Genomic DNA, 21,109 nt, shown 5'->3' with positions numbered 1-21,109 from the left:
CCACAGCTGAGCAGGGCCACACTTTCAGTCTAAGGAATCGGGCAAGAAAAAGTCCAACAGAGAGGAGGAAGAATTCTTGCCAACAAGTTAAAGAAGTATGGGCTGGATGAATGGACAATAAGGTGGATAGAAAGCTGGCTAGATTGTCGGGCTCAACGGGTAGTGATCAATAGCTCCAAGTCTACTTGGCAGGCGGTATCAAGCGGAGTGCCCCAAGGGTCGGTCCTGGGGACGGTTTTGTTCAATATCTTCATTGATGATCTGGAGGATGGCGTGGACTGCACCCTCAGCAAGTTTGCAGGTGACATGAAACTGGAGGAGTGGTAGATATGCTGGAGGGTAGGGATAGGATACAGAGGGAGCTAGACGAATTAGAAGATTGGGCCAAAAGTAATTTGATGAGGTTCAACAAGGACAAGTGCAGATTCTTAGGACAGAAGAATCCCATGCACTGCTACAGACTAGAGACTGAGTGGCTAGGCAGCAGTTCTTCAGAAAAGGACCTAGGGGTTACAGTGGATGAGAAGCTGGATATGAGTCAACAGTGTGCCCTTCTTGCCAAGAAGGCTAATGGCATTTGGGGCTGTGTAAGTAGGAGCATTGCCCGCAGATCCAGGGATGTGATCATTCCCCTCTATTGGACATTGGTGAGGCCTCATCTGGAGTACTGTGTCCAGTTTTGGGCCCCACACTACAAGAAGGGTGTGGAAAAAGAATCCAGCGGAGGGCAACAAAAATGATTTGGGGGCTGGAGCACATGACTTATGAGTAGAGGCTGAGGGAACTCGGATTGTTTAGTCTGCAGAAGAGAAGAATGAGGGAGGATTTGATAACTACTTTCAACTACCTGAAAGGGGGTCCTAGGGAGTATGGATCTACACTGTTCTCAGTAGTACCAGATGATAGAACAAGGAGTAATGGTCTCAAGTTGCAGTGGAGGAGGTTTAGGTTGGATATTAGGAAAAATGTTTTCACTTGGAGGGTGGTGAAGCACTGAAATGGGTTACCTAGGGAGGTGGTGGAATCTCCTTCCTTGGAGGTTTATAAGGTCAGGCTTGAGAAAGCCCTGGCTGGGATGATTTAGTTGGGGATTGGTCCTGCTTTGAGCAGGGGGTTGGACTAGATGACCTCTTGAGGTCCCTTCCAAGCCTGATATTCTATGATTCTATGACTCTAAGGGTAATTTCTTAAATGCAGATGAATTGTCTTGATTTTTAAACATTCCCTGTAAAATCAGAAGTGATAATTCAAAAAGTCCACTTTAGACAGACCTGCTGCCTGATGCATACAATATTTAGACATTTCAAACATTGCTGTGCTTAACCTGAAAATATTAAAAGGGGAAGTACTCCAGACTGCTTTCTGAAAGAAAAAGACCATCTGTGATTGTCCTGTCATGCTTCCTTCTGCTCCTAAAATTCTTAGTGGTACTTTGCATTTTAAAATAAAGTATCATTAAAGCATATTTTCAGAAATCTGTACCCAATGAAGCATGTAAAATGTCATCAGGAAAAGTATTTCTGTATCTTATGGCAGGGAACCTAGCTGGGTCAATTGATTTCTACAGTCCTCGACAGGATTTCCCAAGAAAATGGGCCAGATTCATTAATACCTATAAAGGAGCCAAAAACATTTTTTGGACACTATCACAGGGTAGCTGGTCCCTGTGGATAGACTAAGCCCAGCACCCCTGGACCAGAGCAGGTGAATTCAGTCCAGCTAACTAAAGAGGACTGGGCTACACCTGGGTCTATAAAGGGCTGCTAGTAGGCATCTGGAGAGAAGAAGGATGGAGACAGGCTGAGCACTAGGGAGAGAAAGCCACGCAGCAGTGAAGCTTGCTCCTGTGGTGGCTCCCTAGAGCAAGGGACCAGGGGAAGCCGCTCAGGAAAGGGAGTAGAGCTGCCTGAGGCTAGGAAGCTGTCAAGACCTGGAGTGCCAGTGGAGGCCCCTGGGGAGAGGGGGCCCTGAAGCCTGTCACCAAGGATTGAGTGTAGACCGAGTTCTGCTTGTTTGTTAACCTCTGCTAGGAAAATAAACCCCCTTGACTGAGACTGGGCATAACAGTGCATGCTTAGGAGCCAGCGAGAAGTGAGAACCCTGGTGATGGACCAAAATATAAATTGTCAGTAGGAATCAGATCTCTCACTTGTGGACATTTCTGACAGTCTAAAATCTATAGGGTCATTTATTCACCTAGGCATGTGAGCCATCAGTTGCGGTGAATTGTTAACAACTAAAAGATAAGAAAATTCCAAAAGATTGAGCCATAAAATGTGGGAGGCATCTGAGAGTTTAAACATTGTAAGCTGGCATGCAATACAAGTGAGTAGGCCATACAGGAGAGATGAGACTTTCACTTAAATCTAACAGTATGATCAACTTAAATAAATATGGGCATCTGTCTCTGAAGTCTATGACTAATACTTAGGTATTATTGTAACCTTTTGGAAATAAGAATTTTTCTTTAAATGCATCAAATTCTATTATATATTGCTATCATAAGTGGGACTGATAGCATAGCCTATTATTAAGTTGCAGTGGGGGAGGTTTAGGTTGGATATTAGGAAAAACTTTTTCACTAGGAGGGTGGTGAAACACTGGAATGCGTTACCTAGGGAGGTGGTAGAATCTCCTTCCTTAGATGTTTTTAAGGTCAGGCTTGACAAAGCCCTGGCTGGGATGATTTAATTGGGGATTGGTCCTGCTTTGAGCAGGGGGTTGGACTAGATGACCTCCTGAGGTCCCTTCCAACCCTGATATTCTACGATTCTATGATTCTAATGTTGCTGAAAATGTCTTATTATAAGACGCTTATAACTTTGCCAAACTTTGACTGTTTGGGCTGAAAATTTCCACACCAGGTGTCTGCCTCAAATTTCTGCTGAATTTTTTTTGGCAAAACTATAAAAAAACTGAAAACAGGGTCTTATAGTATCAAGTGTCAGGCAACTTTAACTATAGATGTATCTACCTGCCAGTAAGTGCTTGCTTACAGGTTGCTTTGTGAAGGGAGGAAAGTTTAGTAGAGTACATTTTTTTAACCCAAGAACCTGAAATTTAAACAAGAGACTCAATTTATGGCATGTTAATAAAAATCAAGTTAAAGAAGTCTGCTTTCAGTGTTAAAACACAGATTTTTTAAAGAGGCAGGATAGAAACCCACATGGCAACAGGAATTCTCATCTGTACTGAAATGAGTTCACTACTATTAATGACTGCTGTTTTCAGGTCAACTCACAAAAAAGTTATTGAAGTTTAATGAGGACATATCCCCCTTTAATAAACCTGGCCCAGTAATTAATTTTTTAAAAATAAATGTATAAGATCCAGCCAACTATCTCTGATGAATTTTCCCCTTCATTTTCATAAGTTAGGGCTCAATCCTCCCATGAGTAACTTACTTAAGTAGTAAATGGGATACTCATGGAAGGATTAATTGTTTATGTTTGATATTTACTTAGTGGCAATCACCATTTTAGCTAAACATTGAGTAAGGAGTACTCACATGAGTAGCAGTATACAGGATCAGGTCCTTAGCATGGATCATTAGGGTTTTTTTTTCCTTATAGCCTTCTGCATCTGGGCAAGACATCTCCTAGAATATCTGAGCAAGTCACAGGAGAAAGTTTTGTCTAGTTCCCAGGACACCTCCCTTTCCAGGATTTCTGTGCAAAGCTCATGCTTGTCACAAGTATGTGACCGCTATGGTCACAGAGACCCTCCTTGGGACTGTCACCTGATGTGCTGAATTTGCCTCTGAGCCCGTTTTCCCTGTCAGCTTGGGACTCCAGAACCCTGCCTTGTTAAGCCAGACATGCTAGCCAGCTGTAAACACAGACCCAGGTCTGGTCCAGGCCCCCCAAGCTACAGACTTTAAACAAAAACTGCTCATCAGGTCACCTATCTCCAAGCACCCAGACACCCAGTTCCCAATGGGATCCAAACCCCAAATAAATCTGTTTTACTCTGTATTAAACTTACACAGGGTAAACTCATAAATTGTTCACCCTTTATAACACTGATAGAGAAATATGCACAGCTGTTTGCTCCCCCAGGTATTAATCACTTACTCTGGGTTAATTAATAAACAAAAGTGATTTTATTAAGTATAAAAAGTTGGATTTAAGTGGTTCCAATAACAGACAGAACAAAGTAAGTTACCAAGCAAAATAAAACAAAACACACAAGTCTAAGCCTAATACATTAAGAAACTGAATACAGGTAAATCTCACCCTCAGAGATGTTCCAATAAGCTTTTTTCACAGACTAGACTCCTTCCTAGTCTGGACCCAATCCTTTCCCCTGGTACAATCCTTGTTAGTTCCAGCTTAGGTGGCAACCAGGGGATTTCTCATAACTGCCAGCCCCCTTTGTTCTATTCCACCCCGTTTATATCTTTGGCACAAGGCAGGAATCCTTTGTCTCTCTCTGGGTTCCCACCCCTCCTTCTAAATGGAAAAGCACCAGGTTAAAGATGATTCCAGTTCATGTGACATGATCATGTGTCACTGTAAGACCTCCTTCTTCATTACCTAGTAGCTGGAAGACATGTACATAGGAAGGCTTGCAGGTAAACAAACCCATTCACAGTTCATTGATTCTGAAGCACCCTTAATGGCTTTCACTTAACATGTTTACATCAGTAATACAAGTTTATATCTTATTCTCCTAACTCCAGACATAGAAATAATACATGCAAACAAGTAGGATGAACACACTCAGTAGATCATAAGCTTTTTAATGATACCTTACAAGAGACCTTTCGCATGAAGCATATTCCAGCTACATTATATTCACACTCATTAGCATATTTCCATAAAACATATGGAGTGCAATGTCACAAAGTAGACTTCAAATGATGGAATATCCACCAGTTCCTTTGGTAAGGTGTGCCAATGGGTTAATTACCGTCAGTATTAAAAAAATCACACTTTATTTCTAGTCTGACTGTGTCTACTTCAGCTTCCAACCATTGGATCTTGTTACTCCTTTGTCTGCTTAGATTAAAGAGCACAGTGCTATCAGAAAACTTCTCCCATATAGGTACTTAGGCTCAAATCCTCAATGGTACTTAGATGCTTTATTCCCATTGAAACAAATGGGAGTCAAATGCTTAAATATCTTTGAAGATCTGGGCCTCATAGACCATGATCTTTGAAGATCTGGGCCTCATAGACCATAACCCTTAAGCTTCTCTTGGATAAACTAAATAGACTGACTTTTTTTAGTCTCTCAGGATCAGTCCACACTGTGGGTGGGAGTGAGCCTCCCAGCCTGGGTAGACAGACTTGTGCTACCAGGGCTTGAGCGAATGCACTAAAAATAGCAGGATGGACATTTTGGCTCCAGTGGAGACTTGGGCCAGCCACCCAAGAGTCTGGAGAGCCTGAGCTGACGCCGCAGTCACAGCTGCCACACTGCTATTTTTAGTGCGTTAGCTCAAGCCCCATTAGCATGAGTCTGTCTACCCGCACTGTAAGGCAGGCTTTCCAGCCCTCAGGTCATTCTTGTAGCTCTTTTATGAACTCTTTCCGGTTTGTCAACATCCCTTTAAAACAGCGGACACCAGAACTGGACAGTATTCTGTAATGGTCTCACTGTCTTTTAAGAAATCATTCTAAATCTGCATGGGAGGCCTGGGATAAATCCAGTTGAACACACACAGATTACTGCGTGAAAGGTAAGATATGACTTACCAGAATTTGTATTTATTTGGAACTCCATGAACCATAAACTAATGGCCTAAACAGTTGCCTTTCTGAAAGGCAACAAGCTTCTTTTATAATTTAATTTCAAAGGCCTGTTTCAAGTAATGAAGTTAACTGGCCTGACTAGCAAAACCAACAATGTAGTTCAGCTCTCTTTCTTCAGTCTTGGACTGCTGAAGAAAGAGTGCTCAGAGATCCACCTTTCATGATTTCCATTCCCAGGCAGGGCTGGCTCCAGGCACCAGCTTTCCAAACAAGTGCTTGGGGCGGCATTCAGCATGAGGCAGCAGTCCGTGGCTCGCGGCAGCAATTCGGTGGCAGCTTCGCTGCTCTTCCCGTGCGGCGGCTTTTGGGCGGCTGCTCTGCTGCTCTTCGGGGCACAGCGGCAAATCAGCGGCAAATTGGTAGAGCCAGCCCATTCCCAGGTATCCACAAGAATTGGCTTGAATCTGAATTATAATCTGGATCCACTAAAATAATTTCAGCTTCTCTAGGAGAAGTAACTGGCTTCTTGAATCTCTGCCTATGTCCTCTATATCTTATATCCTAGCAGCACATGCCAGGATGATGGCTTAATATAGATTGGAAATCAAAGTAGGTACGTCTGGGGTTTTCACTCACTGAACATCCAAGTGCAGATTTGTTCTGTTATAGTGGGCTAACTTCACGAGTGGTGTAATGCCACTTAGAACCAAAGGTATAACACAAGAGATGAATTTGTCCCAGTATATTTACTGTATTATGCTAATAATTACACCACATATTTGTCATACTTTAGCAAATATATTCTGCTATTCACTACAGACGGCTATTCAGAATTTTGCAACACTGAAAAAAAAAGATTTTAGCAAAGACTGGTGTAGGGCATAGGTATTGATGTAAAGGCTGTATTATCTCATTAAGGAAATCAACAAACACTAATCCCTTTAAGAGCTCAGTTCTGGAGGGGGATATCATTAGACATGGTATATAATCAGAAATACAGCATAAAGAATGCACCATAGGGATTAGTCCTGCACTATTAGGGAGATGGACTGGGTGAACTGATGAATCATTCTAATTTCTATGATTCCATATGAAATATGGTCTTTTCTTCTCTTCTAAGTTAAATTAATTTTGGAAAGGCAATGTAATGATATTTGTTATAGAAGTATTGTGATTATTTCAATACTAATATTTCTGTGACCTAATCATCATTTTTGAGTCAGCGTTAGGGAACCCTGACACTTCCCTGAGTTAGACAAGAAATACAGTTCTTGTATAGTTGTTTGCCATAAATGTTCAGTTCTGTTGAACAATACCCAAGGTGACAGCTTTTGAGGACATAAAAACATGTGTCTGGAAACAGTGCGACAGAGATGGTAATTTCCTGAAAAATTTTGGGGAGATCTGAGTGTGTTAAGTTTATTTATCATTGTGGGCCAGGGATTGTTTCTATTTCCAAGAGGGAAGGTAACCACAGCATCTTCAGGAACTAAGAATAGTGGGGGGTGATTAGGCAAATTCACTCAGATTACAATCTCCAGAGAGGCATCACCTCCTGGGGAAGCTTAACTGTACTAATTCAAACTGGATTCTCCAGAGGCCAGCAGACAAAGAAAGGACTTTTGGATAAACAACCTGAGTGTAAACTGACTTAGGGCCTCCTTTCTGATCCAACAAATGGACAAGACCTTCTGTCTAAGGGGGCCCCAATCCACCGTGAAAAGGGGTGGAAGGATTTGGCCCAGTCCATGTGCTTGTTCTGAGCAAAAGCTGTTTTCAACTTGTGACCACAGCAAAACCCTTAAGGGGTCTGTTCCCTGGCCAGAGCCCCTTTTGGAGTTAGGGTGGTCTCTGGTAAGGTTATTAGCATTCATGAATGTGTTGTTTTAATATGTTTTCTCTGTCATGCTTTTACCTTATGGATAAATGTGCTTGCCTAGAAAAAGCTGTGTGGTAACTTAAAACCATGGGCAGTTACAACTGCTCATAGCTTCTGCAAAGAAAGCAAAGCATGGACTGCCTTTGCTGAGGGATTCAGAGTGTAGTCAGGGAACCATACAGTCTGGAAAATCTCTGTCAGGAGAGTGAGACATGCAAGTCTCCACCCAAGAGAAGTGAGGGCTGAGGAGCTGAGATCCTAGAGTTGGTGCCCTTGCTGCACCCACGGAAGGGGAATACAGGTGCAGTTACCCTGAACTGTGACTGTTAGTACACCAGCATTGGTATAAAATGTGGTAGGCTGCCCTTCTCACAGCTGCCTAGACACAGAGATCTCAAGCAGGCAAGCCCAGCCTGTTTTAGTGAATTATTGTGTAGATTGGGAATAACAAACACACAAAACGTTTGGGAGCTTGTATTTAAAAGTTGGAGAACTTGAAAGCTCACACCTTCCAATTCACTCATCAGCGGTGATCTTTAACCTCAGAACATTTTTCCATTTCCCCTGATTGTAGTGCCCAAAGAAAAATGTTTGTCAATCCACCAAACCACAGACTTTGCATTAAAAACCTCTACATGGTCTCAGGAATTTTAAAAGCACTAACCAGAGTGCACACAATGTGTGGTGTACTTCAAGTAGTTGATGAATTGGTTTTATTTTGTTTAAAATCAGATGAAAAGAGCCCCTGAGCACACCATTTCCTGGTGCAGGACTAGTCTGCAGAGAAATGAATGTGGAGTTTTCATTGTAACACAGTTAGTCCCTGTCCAAACAATGTTAGGTAATCTGTTTCAGTACAACTTTCCAAACACCAGTACAGCCAACTATGGTTGTAATTTGGTTTTAAGCCACATTGCAGAGTTACAAACCATCTATATTACAAATAGGCCAAGAAGTTGTGCTCTAACTAATCTAGGCCAGTTCCTTAACAGAGTTGTAACATAGTTTACAGTTGTGTGTGGCTGTAAACCAGATTACAGCACTAGGTGACTGCATTCTTACAGAGCATTCTTACAGAGCCTTGGTCAGAATGGGGAATTGATCAATACTTGATCAAGTAGGATATATCATCCAGAAGAAGACAATAGTACATTTATACATTTCAGTACTTTACCCTGAAAACTCTTTCCATTTGAAATTTACATTAAAAATCAATAAGGATTATGGAATTAACCTGAAACACATAGAGTGCATTTTAAAATGGACAACCTGGCATCAAAATCTAAACGTTATAGCAACTAAGATACACTTCTGAGAAGAGTGGTTGCTAGAGTATGCCATCATTATCGACACTGAGGGCTATATGAGCTGGTTTTATGAAAAACTCAGAATAAAATCCAACAATATGCCAAATTCACCTGACTTTGGGTTCAGCACTAACTCAAAATTCAAACTAGGTTTGTCAAAGTGTTCATTAAGGTTCACAGATATTTTAACCAACTCAGGCCCAATGTTCAGTACATCAGTAGAGTTTGGGACTTTTCATGGTCTGTGTGTATATAAATCTCCTCACTGTATTTTCCGCTTTATGCATCCGATGAAGTGAGCTGTAGCTCATGAAAGCTTATGCTCAGATAAATTGGTTAGTCTCTAAGGTGCCACAAGTACTCCTTTTCTTTTTATGAATACAGACTAACACGGCTCTTACTCTGAAACCTGCTCTAGGATAGTGGCTCTCAACCTTTCCAGACTACTGTACCCCTTTGAGAAGTTTGATTTGTCTTGAGTACCTCCGAGTTTCACCTCACTTAAAAACTACTTGCTTACAAAATCAGACATAAAAATACAAACGTGTCACAGCCACACTATTACTGAAAAATTGCGTACTTTCTCACTTTTACCATATAATTATAAATCAGTTGGAATATAAATATAAATATTTCAGTGCATAGTATATAGGGCAGTATAAACAAGTCATTGTCTGTATGAAATTTTAGTTTGTACTGACTGCACTAGTGCTTTTTATGTAGCCTGTTGTAAGAGTAGGCAAATTATCTAGATGAATTGATGTACCCCCTGGAAGACCACTGTGTACGCCCAGGGGTATGCCCCTGGTTGAGAACCACTGCTCTAGGACACCCTGGTACTTTCTTTTGTGAGAGAAAACAGACATAAGATTTTTAACATGAGGTCGTGGAATATGTAAACAAATGGATTTTTTTTGTAATCTTGGTTTTTGTGAGTTATGTACTCTGCATTTCCTGATGAACTGATTAATGTTCTGCTGAATGTACAGCTATATTTTAGGCAATTCCTTTATAAGAATAGAAGAAATGAGGAACAAAAAGTCAAAGCAGCCTACTCTGTGGGCACCCAACCAATTAGAGGAACAAGATTAGCTGATCTTTAAAGTACTTCTAAAAATAAATCTTCATTGTTGTTCCCTTATCAACTGATTTAGGGCCACATAGTGCCGGTGAGGCCCAAGCTCATGTGTGGGACTGTGCTGCCCTAGGAAGAGTGCCAGGAAAAATTGTGCCTCCGGAAGCACAATCTCTACCCAAGCTCCCTGGTATGCAGAGGGAGTGTCGCTGCTTCACCATCCCTTGAGATGATACAGCCTGCTCTCTCATGTGCCTGGTGAACTCCAAGGGACAATGTGGATAGGAGGCCAGGGTCATGACACTGCCTCCTCCCTGTCTGCTGTGGAATGTCTTGTTGGCCCTTTCCCTGAGTGCAGGGACTGCTATGCTGATTGGGACGTCATGGTTAGGTGTGAGGGGGAAAGCTCCTTGCCTCCAGCATCTGCACTAGGGACAGATACAATCAGGCCCATAAGACGCAACAATGAAAGGCTCAGAAGGGATTCACATCCAACTCTCCAAAAAGACAGAGTGGGATCTTAAAAGGCGGTGGTATAATCATATGGATCTCCTGTCTCCGTCTGGGTGCGGAGCACATCACAGAAGAAAAGAAACTTTCAGCTTTATTGATTACTTTTTTCCAGACATGAGGGAACGAATGGTTGCCACTAGGTGGCCCTCAGAGCTAACACAAATCTCTGCTCCGTTCTAGTGCAGTTCAAAATGATTTGCTGCAAGTATTTACTTAAAAAGAAAATATTTCCAACCACTGGAGGCTAAGTTAATATAATTGTACTTGGGGGACCTGATGACTCAGTACAGGGGTAATAGGACATGGAGCCTTTTTCCTAGGTCACCAGTTCAAAACTGGCCCATGAGTATATATTGATTTTATTTATACAGAATCAGATTTTTAAAGATATTTAGATACCTAAAGATGCAGAGAGGCTCCTAGTGGCATTTTCAAAAGCACCTAATCCTCGGCATCTGGGCACTTTTAAAAATCTCAGTAGGCTTCTTTCTGTATCTTTGGGCACCTAAGTATCTTTACAAATCTGGCCCATAGTTACCAAAGCTGGGCAAACTGCAAACATTTTTCTGAAGATTTGTCTGCATTTTTAAACAAACTCGTTTGATCCATGGTTAGACCCTTTTTGTGCATGCTTTCTGGGAGTACTTCAGTGAAGGAGTTACTGGTGTGAATATTTACTGAAACAGTGAACATACTAATGAAACCCTTCTGCCAGCAACCAGGTTCCTTTCCATTGATACACCACAGAACTGGCTTGAGCCTCCACCCAATAACCTGGGGAAATTACACACCACCCCTGGGTGCCTCTGAGAGGCAATACTTCCCCACTCACAAGCACAGAGTCTGAGTGTAGAAAAGAAACTTTTAATAAAAGGAGGGATGGAACTCAGTGTTAATTTGGGAAAACACCCCAAACAGGGTTCATAAACCATAAACCATGAGCAAAAGACCCACCCCCAAGTAAGTTGGGTAGTGTCCTCTTCCACTCAGGTTCTTAAGTCCAGCAACCCAAACTTTAACGTGCCCGACTCTTTTCTGCACCACACTCACAGTTGCTGTCCTTGGTCAGTGCAGATTCAGAGATGCATCTGCAGAGTTTGCCTCCCACCCTTGGTGGAGGGGGGGAAGCTAAGGAGGCACCTTACTCGCTCCTCTGCTCAGGCACTCGCTCGCCGCCCCCTCTGCCAGCACCCTGCCGGCTGATCACCACGCCTCTCTGCGGGACGCTGCTCTGCCCTCTCTGCCAGCCTCCCTGCTGGCCGGTCACTGCACCACTTGGCCACCCTACCAGCCACTGCTCCTCACCACCTGGCTGCCCCACCAGCCACAGTTCCTCTCCGCCAGCCGTCCTGCCAGCCGCGGTTCCTTGCTGCCTCACCTGCACTCGTTCTGCTCACCACCTCACTAGCCACTCATTCGCCAGCTGACTGTCAGTCACCTTCTGCTGCCACCTGAGTCTCTTAGTAATTTTCAGCTCTTTGCAGGCTGGGCAAAAACATTGCCCCATCTTAAGTGATTTCAGCTGTCAGTGATTTTTAGCTCTTAGCAGGCTAGGCAGAAACACGGTCCCACCACAACTGATTTCACCTCTGATTGAGCATTTAAAATAACAAAGATGCTCCTAATGAAGCCTATTTAGCTCTTTCTTTGAACACTAGGGAGGGGGTGAGAGAGGGGAGACAGATTAAACCAGTCTGGAGAGGACCCTTAGGGAAGGTCCACATCTCCTGGCTGGGACACCTGTCCCCACTCCTCTTACTTTCACAGGTCCCTGGCATTTGAGCCCCTGGCTTAACAAGGTCCTTTCAGCTGAGGGTGACCCCCTCGTCTGGGACAGGTTAAGCACGGTTCTGCTCCCCTTTATTCATACAATAGTGACAACATTGGTAACAGCATTTCACTACCCCTGCATTCAGTACTAAAGTGATTTGTAACCCAACACCAGCCAAAGTTGATTACTGGATATCTAAGTGGAGCAGGAACAAACTGTATTTACATGAACACACCTAAAGTCTCTCCCACTCCCAGCTAGCTGTCAGGGAATAATTCATTCAGACCTTGCTTACATCAAGACACTCATCCAGTCAGGGAACAGAAATATCCCTATGATCTGTGTGCCCAGTGTCAACAACTCCCATTTTGGATGTTACAATGAGCTGCTTGTGAACAAGTTACAGACCAGGAAATATTCTAATAACTATTCAATAACAAATATTCAAATAACAAATCAGAGAAAACCAGATTTATTCACATGCAGTTCATGAATTGGAAAAGAGGCAAAGTTTGCCAAGTATATTATTTGTTACAAATTACTCACCCTCCTCTAATACTGAGCAAAAGTCCCTATCAGAGAGCCATTCAAAGGAGTATGTGAATGGAGCTGATGATTTCAGTTCCTAGTTGATGGGTGTCAACATCAATTAAAAAAAAATCTAAAAGCAAAGAACTGTAATTGATTCCTTGCCAGCAGGCTCAGCAGAATGCAAGAGTTGGATGGGCATATATACTGAACTATCCTAGCTAACCTCAAGAGAGAGTTCCTTCCAGATCAGGGCTGAGATCTATTGGTGAAGAAGTCTGTCCTGATACTGCCTGTTCTGTGAATAAACACAGGGCCCTGTTAATGTCAATTTGGCATCTTTCATAACACAAAATTTACATTTTTAATAAAGGATCCCAACAGCAGAAAGGCACTCTCCTTCTTACTCTAGATTCTATGGCACTAGTATCTTGGATAACAATATGTTTTAAAAGAATTAAACACTTTTCACATAAACATAAACAGGGTTTAAAAGAGAACTGGATAAATTAATGGAGGTTAAGTCCATTAATGGCTATTAGCCAGGATGGGTAAGGAATGGTGTTCCCTAGCCTCTGTTTGTCAGAGGGTGGAGATGGATGGCAGGAGGTCGATCACTTGATCATTACCTGTTAGGTTCACTGCCTCTGGGGCACTTGGCATTGGCCACTGTTGGTCGACAGGATACTTGGCTGGATAGACCTTTGGTCTAACCCAGTATGGCCATTCTTATGTTCTTATGTTCTAATATAACTTGTAGTTGTAACTGCATTTTATTTTGCCGAGAGAGAGACATTTCTTAGAGGTTTACAGGCTGTGCATCACAGTTACATTTTGGAGAAAATAGAAGAAAAAAAAGCAAAGCTGCTGTTAGGATGGATAGACTCAGAATGAGAGAGAAGAGTTCTGAATCTCTTTATATAACAAGGTAAAAAAAAGGGACACAAGAAAACTAATTGTGCAGGAATGTTTAAAACAATTCAGGTTTTATTTTAGGGGGTTTTGGGTTTTTTTTGTTTTTTTAAAACAGTTAAGGCCTCTGTCTTATCCAGCCTCTCTCATATAAGTGATTTAAAGTTAGAAATATGAAATAACACTGCGTTTGGGTGGGAGAGAAGTATGTTGAGGCCTAATTAAGGAACATGCTTTGTAATCTGGGACAACTGACAGAATGGAAGCAAAGACTTAGTTACCATTTTGCAGAACCATCCAGGTTCTTTTGTATGGGGAAAGCCAAACATTCTAATTAATTGGATTTATTTACAGTAACTGGTTTTGGGGAAAAATAACTGCCTTGGCATTGAAGCAAAGAAATATAATTGTCCACAGCTGAGACAGACATTCCAGATGCGACGTGGAACACACTATTAAAGGCCAGCAGGCCTTTGTTCTGATTTAAACTCACAGCTGGGCTAGATTAGACTGGCACAGGAACTGCCTTCTACAGTCAGAGGTAATATGATACAAAGATGCAGGCCAGGCTCCCCAGATGAAGACAAAATGTCGTTTTGGGGCAAATAGAGAGAGAGTTTCATTCCAGCACCCTGTTCACTGAGGTAGGAAACTGATAGCCTCATGGGGCTCCCTGCTCACAATATCTCTCTTTCATGAATTGTGCAGCTTGAAACCTTAGTATAATCTACCTAGCAATAAATTGCCACCTAGCTCCTCTGAGTGGATTAGTATGGTGAACAATTGCCAAATTAACACACAGTCATAAATGCATCAACATTTGTGAAAAACAAATAGATCAAGTATCAGCAACTTTTAGCACAATGCTTTTCATATGAGACTGCAGATATTTCCAATTATTTTTGTAATATACTTGTGGCCAGATGGAGGTGTCCAAATTGGTTTGAACTATCTGCATATCAGGCTGTTGAGAGACAAGAAGACCACTTCATCTTTAAATCCCAGTAAAAGTGCCATCTGAAGAAAAGGAGAAGGAATTTGCAGGAAAACTCAGAGTTCAGTTTTCCCATACATTGTCAGTGAGAGATTAGTGGTCCCATGAGCACTCACAAGCTTTACCAAGACTCCCCGGCTTTTCAGCAGACAGTGCTATAAATGTGGCTGTCTATACATCTAACTCCTTTTAAGGGAAAATCGCACTTACTAATGGATATATTGTCCCAGGCTTTTAAACTAACATTAAAAGGGACGTTAATTCAATTAATCAAACTAAGAAAGCATTACCTTTATATTTCTTTGTTTTTGCAGCATATCTGTTCAGAACTACAACACTTAACCTGAAACAGATCATGACAATTCCCAGCCCGTCTATCCGTCAGGAACTGGATTCTTTAAAAAGCTTGTGGCCTAAATTTGCAGATGTGTCTACTGACTTTGGGTGCCTCCATTTTTGGGTGCCCACTTGAACACATTAAAGGAGCTTGATTTTCAGAGGCTAAGGGCCCAGTGATTCAAAAAAAACCCACACCCCTTTAAGATGTCTGAAGTTGGGTGTCCAAAATTACGATTCACTTTTGACATAGGTATTGGGACTCTGTATGCTGTGCATACTGCACAACCTCTCCTACAAAAGTAAAGCTGACAGGATTAAAAGGATCTCCTGAGAAACTACATTATTAACTCAGATCCATATAATTTTATCTTTACTTGTGCTGTCAGCCATCAAACTTCCCTAGAAGAGGTAAGGGGCTGTCTGTCAGCTTATGCCTCTGTGCCACTGTGACAGAATGTACCCGTGTCCATGCTCCACACACTATTGTAATAATCTTTGTACAAAGTATGTCTTGTAAGGTATCATTTAAAAACTCATAATTTGCTGGTCAATATTGTCCTGATAAAATATGCGTGGCAACATTATACATGAAGTTATAAGATTCTGCTGTGTGGGGTTATTAAACACATGTTCTAAACTGAGGTTGGCGAACAGATCTGTCTTAAACAAAGGAATGTGTGCTCTGCAGAAGTTGCATTTAAGCAGTAAACAGAGTCATCAAGCAGGAAGGAAAACAAAGGACGGTCAAACAGGTGAGAAAAGGGGCAGTGAACGTCCTTCCACATAGACTCTTTGTCTCTGGAATCTCAGCTGGAAATATTTTTCTAAAGGAGGACTGAAACTATACAAAGGAGGGACAAACACCCCAAGACACCAACCCCGACCCAGCACATTCACAGCACCACAGCGACAAAGGAAGCATTTGTTGAATTCTGAGAGAAGGGGTCCTGACCTAAGAAGTTTGGTCAGTAAGACTGCTGAAAGCATGAGGTAGGAAAATTTTGCTTTTAATTTAACATAGTTTGTTAAATTAGGCACCGGTTGCATTTTATCTTTATTTTTCTTGTACCCATTTCTGACTTCTATGCTTTATTACTTGTCCTCACTGAAAATCTCTCTCTTTGTAGTTAATAAACTTGTTTATTGTGTTAGCTAATCCAGTGGTTTAAACTGAACTGCTTGGGAAATGCCATTTGGGGTAACAAAATATGTGCATATTATTTCTATTAAAGAAATAACAGACTTCATATAAACTTGTATTATGCAGGAGAGGGCTGGGCAGTACAGGACGTACATTTCTGGGGGAAACTCTAAGACTGGGAGTGTGTTGGGGTCACCCTGCATATAACCAAAGCTGGTAAGAGCCACAGTGTGGCTGGCTGGCTGCAGCACACACACAGACATATCTGGGAGTGACTTGCACTCTGGAGGCTGTTTGTGACCACTGTTCCCTCTAAGCTGTGCAAGTGTACATGTGCACACAGATCTTAAACTCCACGCACACGGCAAAACACTGTGCGCACTCTGGCTTTGGCGGTGGCTTTCTGGCTTTTTTTTTTTCTTCAGCGGCGGCACAGAAGAAATTTTTTGTGTACACGGCCTGTTAAAAATTAGAGGGAACATTGTTTGTGACCAGTCCAGACTGAAGGCTACAGCAGCAAAGCATTGTAAAGGGCATCCCAGGTTAGAGAGCAGGGGTGTCACAGCTACTCATTAGTCTGGATTATGCCCTGGTATGTCACAACCAGCTCTTCCTCCTGTGAAATATTCAGTGCTGCTTCCCCATCTCTGAATGGTAAGTGCTAACAGAGGCTGCTTCATTAGAGAACTCACAAGCACTGGTAAATTAGTTTTACATAGTAAAGGAAGGCATAATGAGTCCTTATGTCACTTACTAACAGGAGATCTCATGAAAAAGAAAGAATTCCTACAGGAAATAACCAAGGTCCCCACATTAGCCACCCTAACTGATGATTTCTCCATTAATGGAAATATCAAACAAGTTGGAGATTTTCCCTTAGGTATTTTTAAACATTAACTCTCTGGCAGCCCAAGTCAAAATTTAAGGTATGGCACAGCAAATTTCAGATAGACAGAGACATTATGGAAAGGGATGGCAGGGTTTATTCTTGAGTAAAACAGCCTTACCTAGTTTTCTCCCTAATGTGTCAGAAACAGCTGTTTTAGTTTATTATCCATTTATAGTGATATTAGGATTAATAAATATGTTACATCATATATATTCATTGTATGTTAATTAGAATGAATTTGTACGATTACAAAAGTATAAGATTGATCAGTATTGAGAGAAACCAAGTATTAGACATGAGTAAGACAAGCTGGAATGCAAGGCTTGTAGGCTGAGGTCTGCAAGATTCTGCTTAAGCTATTTTAGGCCTTGGAGACAAGAAATGATGACATAAGTGATTAGAAAATAACCTGATGCCCTAAGATTATGGGAAAAGAGGTACTGAGTGGTAATATTGCACAAAATTACCCAGAAGATTAATATAGAGCATAAAAATACTGTAAAGGCACATCTGTCTCCAACATGTGTCTTAGCCACAGGATATAGGCTGTGCATCAGTGCTAATGAGAATAAAGGGAACTTAAACAGCCTATAGAAAATTGGGATCCCTTAAGTTTCCAGAGGACACAGACCAATAAGAGAGAAGAGGGTTAACGCTCTGAAGAACATACGCAGAATGTAGGTATAGACAGAATCGCATTATAAATATGGGATGCCCAGAAGGGGAAAATTGAGCTCCCTATGAGAGACTCCAGCAGGAACCATCCCTCTTGTGATGATCAAGCCACGAGAGACCCCCATCAGACCTGAACACTGTTGTTAAGGATGTGAGTATAACTATGTTTGTAACTTGTGCCTAGGTCTGTATAGAATTTCTGTATGCTTGGGTAATCATAACTTTAATTGTAACTTTAATAAAACTTGCAAAGCAGACTAGATCTTGTACTTGTGAATGGATGTGTGGTCACTACCTTTGGTCTTTATGTGTTCCTAGAGACTCTAAATTTGAAGCAAGTAGTGGAAGTGACTTTCACTCTGTTAAAAGCCTGAACCTGTAGCTGCCAGAGCCGAACCCATGGTGGTGTAATATCATATTATAGACTTCACTTTAAAGCAAATAAAAGGCTACAAACTTTGTAGAATTTGCTTCCCTTGCTGATCTCCTAAAGCCCAGATTTGCTAGCCTTTGTATTTCATCACTTTTTATTCCCAGCATGTGGGGAAGGGGTGAAGGATGTGGATTTGGTTAGTGCTAGTGATGGTAAGCCAGTGATTGTTAATATTAGTAGGTGGATGAATATATATCTATGTGGTAGAAGTAATCCTTTATATAGTTTGATGGTTTCAATATTAAATTGTACACAGCATAGCATTGTTTAAAATTTGCAAAAGTACCCAGAGCAATGTGAAATTTAAAAATAACAAAAGAAACTAAATAATAAACTGGTTTAAATTGCTAATTGTGTCTAACTATCATCCAAATATTGGTAACTACCAAAGAAAAACAATAAAATATTGTGGGGGAGGAAGGGCAGGGAGGACTGGTTCCTGAGGTGGTGGGTTATCCCCAAAGACTTGGGAGTGGAAAGAAGCCATTTTGGAACAAAACAACATCATGAAAATACATAAACACTCTCGTAAATTAGAAATGCTTCTTCCCAACACACCACACACGGCATACTAGCAGAAATTCTATTTCTGTCTCTCTACATATAGGATACAACCAAAAGATGGTTTATCGTCCAGCATAACAAATTATTTGTCTACTCTATTCTCTTATACAGGAAGATCACTAGTTAGCTTAGACTGGGATTTTCTAATAAAGACTATGGTAGTTAGGTGCCTGAATAACAATTCAATGGGATTGATAACTCCCTTTATCTCCTTTAAAATTCCCTTCTGTGAGTTCTTTTTTTTTAAAAAAAAAAAAAGGATTTATGCAGTCCTGGGCTGCTAAACTAGTTGATGGTCTCTTCCTGAATCCTCTCCTATATTTCGTTACTGGAGCTCATTGCGATGCTGGCAGACCAGGTGCCAGCTCCTGCCAAGGCTGCCGGTGTCAGCTGAGCACTGACAAATTCATAACTGGAAACCAGACCAGCTCACCTGTATGTTCGTATTGTTCAAGATAGGTGTTATGTCTAGTATTTAGACTCTGTGGAATGCTTGTAAGTTGTTACATGCATTAATTTCTCTTGTGGTGCCTGAATCCCATGCTATAAGGTGACATGTAAGTTTTGGTTTATAAGTGTAAAAATGCTTGCTCTGATCCTATGAACCCAGTCAGGAGGAATGGTCCAATGCACATCAAGAAGGACTATCAAAACTAAATGGGCCATTGCGGACATCACAGTACAAAGACTTGGTTAATGGGCCTCTCATATCTGTGAAGGTGCTAACGTGCAAGAGAGTGCTCACATTAGCTTGAATGCTGGAAGAAGGGGATAAAACAGGGACACGAAAAAAATTCTCTCTCTCTCTCTCTGACGTTTGGGCTCTCATATGGCTGGCGCTAGGAATCAGAGGCAGAGATTCCCAGGCCAACCTGCGGTAGCCCTAAAGACATTCAGAGCTGACAGATTACAACTCCTCTCACCTTTTGGAACCACAGACTGAACCCATTTGTGTATATATGTTGCCTGCTTTAGCCTTTAAATAACTTTTTCATTTCTTTTTCCTGGTTAAGAAATCCTTAGTTAGTTTACTGTAGGACTGGCTACAAACTGTTGTCTTTGATGTGAGATCTGAGATACAAAATGACCTGGGGTAAATGACTGGTCTCTTGGGACTGGGAGCAACCTGAATATTTTGTGATATTTGGGATATGGCAACCAACTATCATTAAGTCCAGCTTGCCTGGGTAGCAAGATAGACTGGAGTGACCAACGGGACTGTCTGTGGCTCCATGGTAGGACTTCATGGTGATTCAGGATCTTACTTTTGTTACTGGGTTGATGAAATCTAATTATAGAACATATACCCAGTTTGGGGTTTCTGCCCTGCTCTTAGACAGTCTGCTCCAAGACTGGCACTCCTCGTAATGAACCATTCCAGACAGCACGACACTTACGATGAACACCGCCATGAGATTTCTGTCAAAGAAACAGCAGTAACAATGAAGCAGTTTCTATTGGTCCAGAGGTGGAACTATGCAAGACATTTAGAAGTGCAGTTGAGAAAGTTAAAAACCTCCACTGAGAGTAATTCGTTTTCCATTTTGTTTTGTCTGGGCAGCTACGATGACTCTTTATCTCACATTTGTTCTCAGTTTTGTCTGTCAAAAATAAAGTGCATCAGTTTTTGCAAAACCTCAGGAGATGGCAATGCATGGATAAAAGTACATCAGTGCAAGAAAAGCTCAGATTCTGTTCCTATACTCCTTTCTGTTAGTTGCTTCATGTTGTTTTATTCTTAGTAAAGGTATTTTTCCACAGCTATGATCCTAAAGATCCTGAGTGATAGACATCAACTAACTTGGACACAATATCAGAAGCAGGAGATAGACAACATTTTTCTGTCTGATGGTATTGCACCTGAGACTGAAAATCATACAGTTGAGAAATGGAGCTGGATATTACTTATATCTTGTTCCTTTCTCTACTGACACAGAAATGATACACATGGTTGGTAAAGCCCCACAGGATACTACTGTTGCAATGCTAGGTTATCAGATTAAATGTAGTTGATGCATTTCTGAAATGCCTAACAAATAAAAGCGGGTCAGTGGATATAACAAATACATAGGAAAAAAATGTATCTAAAAAGAGAAAGTAATAAGCATATTAAGCAATAACATCTGTTTTCATATATATGCCCTCTTTTTATCCCATTTCTTTGAAGATAAGACACTATCAGCCACACGTATAGGTGCTTCCTTACAACAGTAATGCATACACTGCCTTGTGGTATTAGAATAACTCCGTAGAGTTGTTTCTTTGAGATCCTGGAGTGGACTGAACTCAATTAAATTCTTGTGAAACCTAATTTTTTGGTAATAAAATCCTACTCCCATCTTCTAGTAGGTTTGGAAAACCCTGGCTAGATGCAGACTCGATATTTTTTCTTC

This window comes from Eretmochelys imbricata, chromosome 1 (genome assembly GCF_965152235.1).
Source record: "Eretmochelys imbricata isolate rEreImb1 chromosome 1, rEreImb1.hap1, whole genome shotgun sequence".
In the NCBI taxonomy this organism is placed as follows: domain Eukaryota; kingdom Metazoa; phylum Chordata; order Testudines; family Cheloniidae; genus Eretmochelys; species Eretmochelys imbricata.
Note: the sequence above shows the minus strand (reverse complement) of the source record.